This window comes from Emys orbicularis, chromosome 9 (genome assembly GCF_028017835.1).
Source record: "Emys orbicularis isolate rEmyOrb1 chromosome 9, rEmyOrb1.hap1, whole genome shotgun sequence".
NCBI classification, from domain to species: Eukaryota; Metazoa; Chordata; order Testudines; family Emydidae; genus Emys; species Emys orbicularis.
In genome coordinates this window covers 53,409,543-53,418,941 of record NC_088691.1, presented here as the reverse complement: position 1 = coordinate 53,418,941, position 9,399 = coordinate 53,409,543, and positions in this window count along the sequence as shown.

Genomic DNA, 9,399 nt, shown 5'->3' with positions numbered 1-9,399 from the left:
CAAAGTGTATTTATTTCCTCTGATCCCATCGGGGAATATACATAATCCATTGTTATTCCTAGGCATGGTATTTTCTGTGATAGCTGAGAACCTTTGTGCACAACTGGTATTTCTGCAGATGTCATCTTTAATGAAGCCAGGCGAATTTCTCATTTAGAATTAATTAGAGTCACATTTGGAGCAGGAATCCCATGGAGCATTAGATGTGTAACTCTCTTCACTGACATTATGGCTTCCTCGTATTAATTCTTCCCATACTGATTTGAATATTAACCCCTTAAAGGGTCACTATCATCTTCTCAGTGGTCAATTTGACAATACAATCTGCTTGAGTCATCAAGGCCAAGAGCACAGAAAAGGGACCTCGCTCAGTCCAGAGGATGGGAAGCATCATCTGTCACCTGAGCAAGTCTGACTCAAGGGATAACTTTGATGGGTCTCTGAACAGTGACTCCTTGGCAGAGTGAGGATCCTTCTCATGAGGGGCTTTGATGGTTTAAAGGGATAAGCAAAAGAGGGATCCTAGAAGCCCTTCCCTCCCAAGCAGCCATTTTGATAGCTATCTGTGATGGGATTTTGCTCTCGTTCTTGGTAACAGTCTGAGTTCTCTGTATCCACTAGCTTGTGAACTCAACTGAAATGGAACAGAAATGAAGGCAGAAGATTTCCCCAACAATCTGATCCTTTTAATGTCTGGAGGTATTGACAGCATCACCTTTCAACACACACTGATTGTGTGTCTATTAAACTCCTAAGCACAGTGTATCATGAATCTCCGTACTCACACTGCGTGTAGTCCACACACATATGTGCACATGGCCCATCACAAGACTGAAGCCCCGCAGTGAGCCCACACTGGATGGGTCCCCAGGGGGAGTGGTTATGCACCCCATGTGTATCTCCACACTAGCTCCAAATAGGAGAGTGTGTAAAGGGAGTATGGAGGGGGGTCAGGGTGGAGCCACAAGAATCCAGAGGCCCAGAAAGGATGCACCATTTGTGGAAGGGCATCAGCAGCACAGGGGCTGTGGTGAAGCCACAAGGCTCAGCGGAGACGAACTGCATCCCCTAATCCTAATGCAGAACCCTAAACAAAGCCTTATTGTACTGCGTTGGGGTGGGAGTACGTGACTGTCACCAATTAAGTACAAAGAATGCTCACTTCCTTAAACCCAGAACCACAGAAGGTATAAATCTGCATAGCAATATTGTATTCAATGGAGATACGCTGATTTACACCACTGGAGGTTTGGGATCATTATTTTTACAGGCCCATTTAGTTACATGGCACGAAGATGTTTGCTATTTTTTTTTTTTTTACTAATGTGTTTGTTACTTTGAAGACTAGATTTTCATACAGCTCTGATACATACTTTGCTTTTGTGTCTGTGTTTTGCATGCTGGAAATATTGTGCTCCATTATGTTTTTGTTACTTGAATATTAAAGAAAGTGACTTTAAGTTTGAAAAGTGTTAGTTGATTTATTTGGCTTTTGTTTTGTCATTCCCTGAAGCTAGGTAAACAGTAGCCATTAATTTCCCTGCATTACTAGATTCATTCCAGCTTTGAACTCCTCAACGTCTGAGGGGTGTGATCTGCAAAAGAGGGAAAAATGGGTCTTGTTTTTTGCCTCTTCTAGGTGTATAAAGAAGAACTAGAAGGGGTTTTGTTGTTGGGTTTTCAAAGTTTCTTTCCTGCCTGTTGTTACATTGGAAATTCAGTTTTATATGGAGGGTTGCTTTGAGCTCCAATAATATGTTCTCCAATATGTGCTCCATACAGAACACTGCATATGGATCTGGAATGATAAATCAGGAATCTACTTTTAACTTTTAAGAGTTAAGTAAATCAGAGCATCAGATCCAATGACTACATTTTGCCCAACAAACTCAAAGAACTCTCATATTACTTTTGCAAGAAATTTAGAAGATCTATTGCTGCCTGTTACCAGGAAATCTAGCCATGCTGGGCACCTCTTATTAAAAAGCAAACAAGTCACATATTAGCAGATGGCTACTTTTACTGTGTAAACACAGATAACCTGCAACGGCAAAGCACAAAAAAGGTTTCTTCTGATAACGGAGGTTCAGATGGCTGCTAGTTTTCATCACGAGTCTGGTTCACGTGCTCATTATGTGAAAGTGCAAAAGGTATTTTGGGTTTGCTTGTCATTTCCTGTTGGGCAGCTAAAGAGTCTAATCCCATACAACTGGAAAGCACAACCTGTGATCTCCAAGAGATTGGGTGGATCTTTCAGCCAGTTGTACTGTTACTGACATGGTTCATCATCATATGAATATGAGAAACAACCTAGCTCAGACTTCATTTACCTTTAATGAACCGTAAAAAATATATTCTGGTACACTAATAGAAAATCCAACAGAGATGCTACTGTAACCCACTGGTGAGTATATGTTATGGGCTCCTCTGTGGCCGATCTGCAGAGGATATGAGTGTATTACAGCCCAAACTAGCAATTGCTGACTCTTTAGCTTTACCTACAACAGCTCATGCTTTTATCTGTGGAGGTTCCCGGTTCAGTCCCTAGTGTATCCGTCAAGATGGCAGAAGTCACTTTATCACAACGCCACAGGGTTGAGCCAGCACTGCAAACCAATGGATTTACCCCAGCATAGAACTGAAGTAGCATAGTGGTGAATTAGGCCTCCAGTCTCCAAACCGCACCAGATCAAACAGTTGGGAAAAAAACCAATGATCAGCTGACTGTGAAAAATCCCTGAATCACAGAAAACATAGGTCCTGATCCTGCAAATCCTTATGCACAGTTTTAACCAAACTCATGTGAATAGGGCCATTGAACTCAGTGAGTCGACTTGCAGCAGTAAAGTTAATCATCTTTGCAGGATTGGGGCCATAGCCAGTTCAGGCTCTGCCCCTGACTTGCACTCAATAGCCCTTCAAGGAAAGGGATCATTAGAAAAACAAATACTTCTGAATACTTCATTGTGCTTTGAATGGGACAAAAATTGCTGGTATGCTCCCACTTCTGCTGCTAGATTCCATCAGAAGAGAGCTTGAAAAGACTGGAACTGTTTAGTTTAGATAGCAGTCAGATAAGTGGTGGCATGACAGAGGTACATAAAATAATGAGGAATAGAATAGAATAAAGGCATGGAATAATCACAAGAATACATTTTTGACCATACAAGAACAAAGTGTAACCCAATTAAATTACAAGGCAACACACTGAAATGTAGTAAGTATTTTTTACACAACACAGTTAGTTTGAAGTGCTCACTGACCCTGATATTATTGAGGCAAAATTCTGAATAGGATTCAAATGAGTACAGTATCTGAATAACAAGAACATAAACAGATATGTCACAGAGGATGAAATAGAGAGGAGTGAAAAGTGGAATTTCCATTCCTAGGGAAATTCCAACAATTAATTATTTGTTTTTGTCCTGAAACAGGAGGAAAAATGAAAACATCAACATTTTTCATGGAATGAAAATTTCTGAAAACATTCAATTCCAAACTACACCTCTACCTCTATATAACGTGACCCGATATAACACGAATTTGGATATAACGCAGTAAAGCAGTGCTCCGGGAGGGCGGGGCTGCGCACTCTGGTGGATCAATGCAAGTTCGATATAACGCGGTTTCACCTATAACGTGGTAAGATTTTTTGGCTCCCGAGGACAGCGTTATATCGAGGTAGAGGTGTATCAAAATATTTCATTCCAAATCTGTTCAACATTAAACTGCATCTGCCTATTTCGCCACAGTGCCTCATGTGAGTTGTAGTTTTGGTATCCCTTGCCTCATTATCCACTATTGGCCACACTCCCTGGCTGGACTACATCTTTCATGATGCAGCCACAGTAATGTGGGATGGGATCCATGAAAGGACTTAGGCCTTGCAACGCTGAGCGTCACAGCTCCCAACTTTTAGGTACCTAGAAAAATCAGGGAACAGCAGTGTGATCCACAAATCTGAGTTCAGTGCCTACGCTCCCCATACAATGAATGGGGAGACACCAGCATGTTAGAATGTGATCTACAAAAGCCAACATGCAAAGTGGGGAGTTGCCTCAGCTAGCCATTGAGAAATGGTGATCAGAGGGGTGAGTGTTAAGCCCTGCCATGCCCCTCTCTCAGAGATCCATACCTAAGTTTGGGCCACAGGGAGCTGCCTAGCTCTGCTTAGCAATCCACAAATGGGAACCACCATCCTGGACTCAGATGGCATTAGTGCCTAAGGCATTTCTTGCTGGAATGAATTAGACACCTGCCTTGGCACACACAAAATATCTGAAGTAGGAGGTGATGTCTTTCTTATAACTTTTAGCTCAGCGTGTAGAGCACTCAGCTGGGATGTGAGAGACCCAGGTTCAAGTCACCCCTCTACCTGAGGGGGGAAAAGGCTTTGAACATTGGTCCTGTGATGTTGCACTCTATATGATTTTATGAAAATATGCTTGTGAGTTTAAATACAATGTAACGAATATGCTTCATGCAAAAGGTCTCTTGTAAGGTATCATTACAAAGCTTATAATCTACTGAGTGTCGTCATCTTATTTGTATAAATGTATCACTCTTGTATCTAAAACTAGAAATATGAACTATAACTCTGAGGGCCTATTGTAATTATGCAAAGTGTGGGCCATTAACGGTGGTTTGGAATCTTGATGACTCCCATTAACCAGGACAATTGTCTGCAGATGGCTCTGTTTTACTTGTAAGTCACCCTCTGTACTGGCAAGTGGGTAATGAAGTCTTACAGTGACATGTAATCATGTCACCTGAACTGGAATCAGGGCCGACTCTAACTTTTTTGCCACCCCAAGCAAAAAAAAAGAGTGCCGCCCTCCATAGTGCCTCCATAATACACACCCTCAGCACCGCGATGCCACCCCCCCCCCCCGTGGAGCGCCGCGCAGCCCAACCCCCCCCGCCGAACACCCCCAGCCCCCCGCGGAGCGCCGCGCCGCCGAACCCCCCAGCCCCCCGAGCGCCGCCGAACCCCCCAGCCCCCCGTGGAGCGCCGCGCCGCCAAACCCCCCCGCCGAACCCCCCAGCCCCCCACGGAGCGCCACCGAACCCCCCCGCTGAACCCTGCCACCGAACCCCCCAGCCCCCCGCGGAGCACCGCGCAGCCAACCCCCCCCCTGCGGAGCGCCGCCGAACCCCCCCGCCGAACCCCCCCGCCGAACCCCCCAGCCCCCCGCGGAGCGCCGCCGAACCCCCCTGCTGAACCCTGCCGCTGAACCCCCCAGCCCCCCGCGGAGCGCCGCGCAGCCGAACCCCCCCCCGCGGAGCACCGCCAAACCCCCCCGCCGAACCCCCCAGCCCCCCGTGGAGCACCTCCGAACCGCCCCAGGCCCCCGCGGAGCGCCACGCAGCCGAACCCCACCCCCCACCACGGAGCGCCGCCGAACGCCGTGCCGCCGAAGCCTCCCGCCAAGTGCCGCCGAACACCCCCCCCGCGGAGCGCCACGCCGCGCTGCTGATCCCCCCCGCCAAGCGCCACGCTGCCGAACCCCCCCGCCGCCACACACACCTCCAGCCTAGTGCCGCGCCGCCAAACACCCCCACCGCCGAGCCGCGCTGCCGAACATCCCCCCCACTGAGCGCCCCGCTGCGCCGCCACCCCCCCCCGTGGAGCGCCGCTGCCGAATCCCCCCCCAGCACCCCCCGCGCGCCCAGCCGCCGAAACAAAAACAACCCACCCCACCCCCAGCGCCACCCGACCGAACCCCCCCCCCCAAAAACCCGAGGCCCCCCAAAACCCCAAGATTGGCTGCCCCTTACCAGGTGCCGCCCCAAGCACGTGCTTGGTCGGCTGGTGCCTGGAGCCAGCCCTGCTGGAATCCATCTTTAACCTAGTGCTTTTCCATTGTGAAGGAGGGAGTGGGAACCCAGAGAGGGACAAAGGATTCCTGCCTTATGCAAAAGATATATAAATGGGTGGAACAGAACAAAGGGAGAGCCATCATGAGGAATCCCCTAGCTACCACCTGAGCTGGAACATGGGCTGTACCAGGGGAAAGGACTGTGCCCAGACTAGGAAGACGTCCAGTCTGTGAAAGAAACTTATTGAAACATCTCTCAGGGTGAGATTTTATCTGAACTGTGTTGTATTACTGTGTTAGGCTTAGATTTGCGTGTTTTATTTTATTTCACTTGGTAATTCACTTTGTTCTGTCTGATACTACTTGGAACCACTTAAATCCTACTTTCTGTATTTAATAAAATCACTTTTAATTGTTAATTAACTCAGAGTATGTATTAATACCTGAGTGGGGGAGGGAACAGCTGTGCATACCTCTCTATCAGTGTTATAGAGGGCGAACAATTTATGAGTTTATCCTGTATAAGCTTTATACAGGGTAAAACGGATTTATTTGGGGTTTAGACCCCATTGGGAGTTGGGCATCTGAGTGTTAAAGACAGGAACGCTTCTGTAAGTTGCTTTCAGGTTAAATCTGTAGCTCTGGGGCATGTGGTCCAGACCCTGGGTCTGTGTTGGAGCAGACTGGCATGTCTGGCTCAACAAGACAGGGTGCTGGATTCCTAGGCCGGCAGAGAAAGCAGGGGCAGAAGTAGTCTTGGCACATCAGTTGGCAGTTCTCAAGGGGGTTTCTGTGACCCAACCCGTCACAGGTCCCCTACCCCTCAGAAGAGTGGGCTAACCATTGAGTTAAGGGATATTCTTGCAGGTTTCCTTACTCTCTAATGTTGAATCTGTTCCACTGTGGCTTAATAATGAAAGAGTGGTTGGAGCAAGTGACCCAGGGTCTCCCAGGTGGGTGTGCAAACCACTAGACTACAGAGTCATATTCTCTCTCTCTCTGGCCAAACGCTCTTTCAATTTTTTAATCCACAGTAGAGCAGCTTCAGCGGGAGAGCCTGAGGAAGCCCCCAAATCAGAATGTCCCCTACCTCAGTGGGTCTCACTCCTCTGAGAAGTAGGAGACTCCTGTTCAGTCCTTTCTCCCTGTCTGCCTAAGAGGGAGAACTTGAACCTGGGTCACTCACATTCCAGGTGAGTGCGTTAGCCACTCATCTGAAAGTTAGGAGGTGGGCACTGCAACCTCCTCCTCTGGCCAGATTTGGAATGGGACCCGTTCTGGTAGGTGACCTCTCAGCACACCTATTGGATCCGGCCCTGCACACCAGGGGCATAGCCACAAGTGGGCCTGAATCATAGAATATCAGGGTTGGAAGGAAACTCGGAAGTTCATCTAATCCAACCCCCTGCTCAAAGCAGGACCAACCCCAACTAAATCATCCCAGCCAGGGCTTTGTCAAGCCTGACCTTAAAAACCTCTAAGGAAGGAGATTACACCACCTCCCTAGGTAACCCATTCCAGTGCTTCACTACCCTCCTAGTGAAAAAGTTTTTTTCCTAATATTCAACCTAAACCTCCCCCACTGCAATTTGAGACTATTAATCCTTGTTCTGTCATCAGGTACCACTGAGAACAGTCTAGATCCATCCTCTTTGGAACCCCCTTTCAGATAGTTCAAAGCAGCTATCAAATCCCCCCTCATTCTTCTCTTCTGCAGACTAAACAATCCCAGTTCCCTCAGCCTCTCCTCATAAGTCATGTGCTCCAGCCCCCTAATCATTTTTGTTGCCCTCCACTGGACTCTTTCCAATTTTTCTACATCCCTCTTGTAGTGTGGGGCCCAAACCTGGACACAGTACTCCAGATGAGGCCTCACCAATGTCGAATAGAGGGGAATGATCACGTCCCTCGATCTGCTAGCAATGCCCCTACTTATACAGCCCAAAATGCCATTAGCCTTCTTGGCAACAAGGGCACAGTGTCGACTCACATCCAGCTTCTCGTCCACTGTAACCCCTAGGTCCTTCTCTGCAGAACTGCTGCCTAGCCATTCGGTCCCTAGTCTGTAGCAGTGCATGGGATTCTTCCGACCTAAGTGCAGGACTCTGCACTTGTCCTTGTTGAACCTCATCAGATTTCTTTTGGCCCAATCCTCTAATTTGTCTAGGTCCCTCTGTATCCTATCCTTACCCTCCAGCGTATCTATCACTCCTCCCAGTTTAGTGTCATCTGAAAACTTGCTGAGGGTGCAGTCCACACCATCCTCCAGATCATTAATGAAGATATTGAACAAAACCGGCCCCAGGACTGACCCTTGGGGCACTCCGCTTGATACTGGCTGCCAACTAGACATGGAGCCATTGATCACTACCCATTGAGCCCGATGATCTAGCCAGCTTTCTATCCACCTTATAGTCCATTCATTCAGCCCATACTTCTTTAACTTGCCGGCAAGAATACTGTGGGAGACTGTAACAAAAGCTTTGCTAAAGTCAAGGAATAACCTGTCCACTACTTTCCCCTCATCCACAGAGCCAGTTATCTCATCATAGAAGGCAATTAGGTTAGTCAGGCATGACTTGCCCTTGGTGAATCCATGCTGACTGTTCCTGATCACTTTCCTCTGCTCTAAGTGCTTCAGAATTGATTGCTGGGTGGGCTGGCCTGGGTGGGCTGCTTGCAAAGGACATGAAACCCAACACCACACCTGTGGGAGGGTGAATGTAGGTCACCAAGGGGGTTAGACTGGGCAAAGTGTTTGCCAAGGGACTCAGAGTCAATAAGAGAGGACATGGGGAGACCAAAAAACAAAAGACAGGAAAGTAGTGAACAGAAATGGAGATGCAGACAAATATACAGACAAAGTCCAGGTGAGCCTGCTATGGAGGCTGGCTAGGCTTGTGACTCAGGAGACCTGGGCTCTGCTACTGATTTCCTGTCTGACGTTGAGCAAATCACTTAATCTCTCTTGGTTTCAGTTCCCCATGTGTAAAAGGGAGATAATAATAATCCTCCTTGTATCTGTTTTGTCCCTTTAGATTGTAAGCTCTTTGGAGCAGGGACTATCTCTCACCTACCTTCAGTTGGGGCCCCTGGGAGCCACTGAATGGTTTTGTTTTCATACAATTTGGTCAGCTAGTGTACAGCTCTTTGTGCAACTGTTTTAGGCTCATCTAATGAAAGACACACTAAAAGGTTGCCTGTATTACCTACAAACAGAGCTTGCTATAGGTTCTTTCTGAAGGGCCTTGGGCTCCTGAGACATTTCTGACTTTATGGAGTGCTGTGAATTTGTATTGACTTTGACCAAGGGAAGCAAAAACCCATATCTGGAGCTCCAAATTGGACTGTGAGATAAGAACTCTCCTGAAATCTATATGCAATTAAAAGCCCTATCTCCCTGCCTATAGTGACAAGGTTACTGCTTTTATATAGCTGAGCAGAAATGAATGAGGCTGAGGATTAATAGCGCTAAGATTTATGACACTGTGCTGCCCAAATATTATGGGAGTGTAGCTTGCTGGGTGAGATACTCCAGCTGCATAAATGTGATAGTATTTTTCTTTTCCTTTATTTTTTA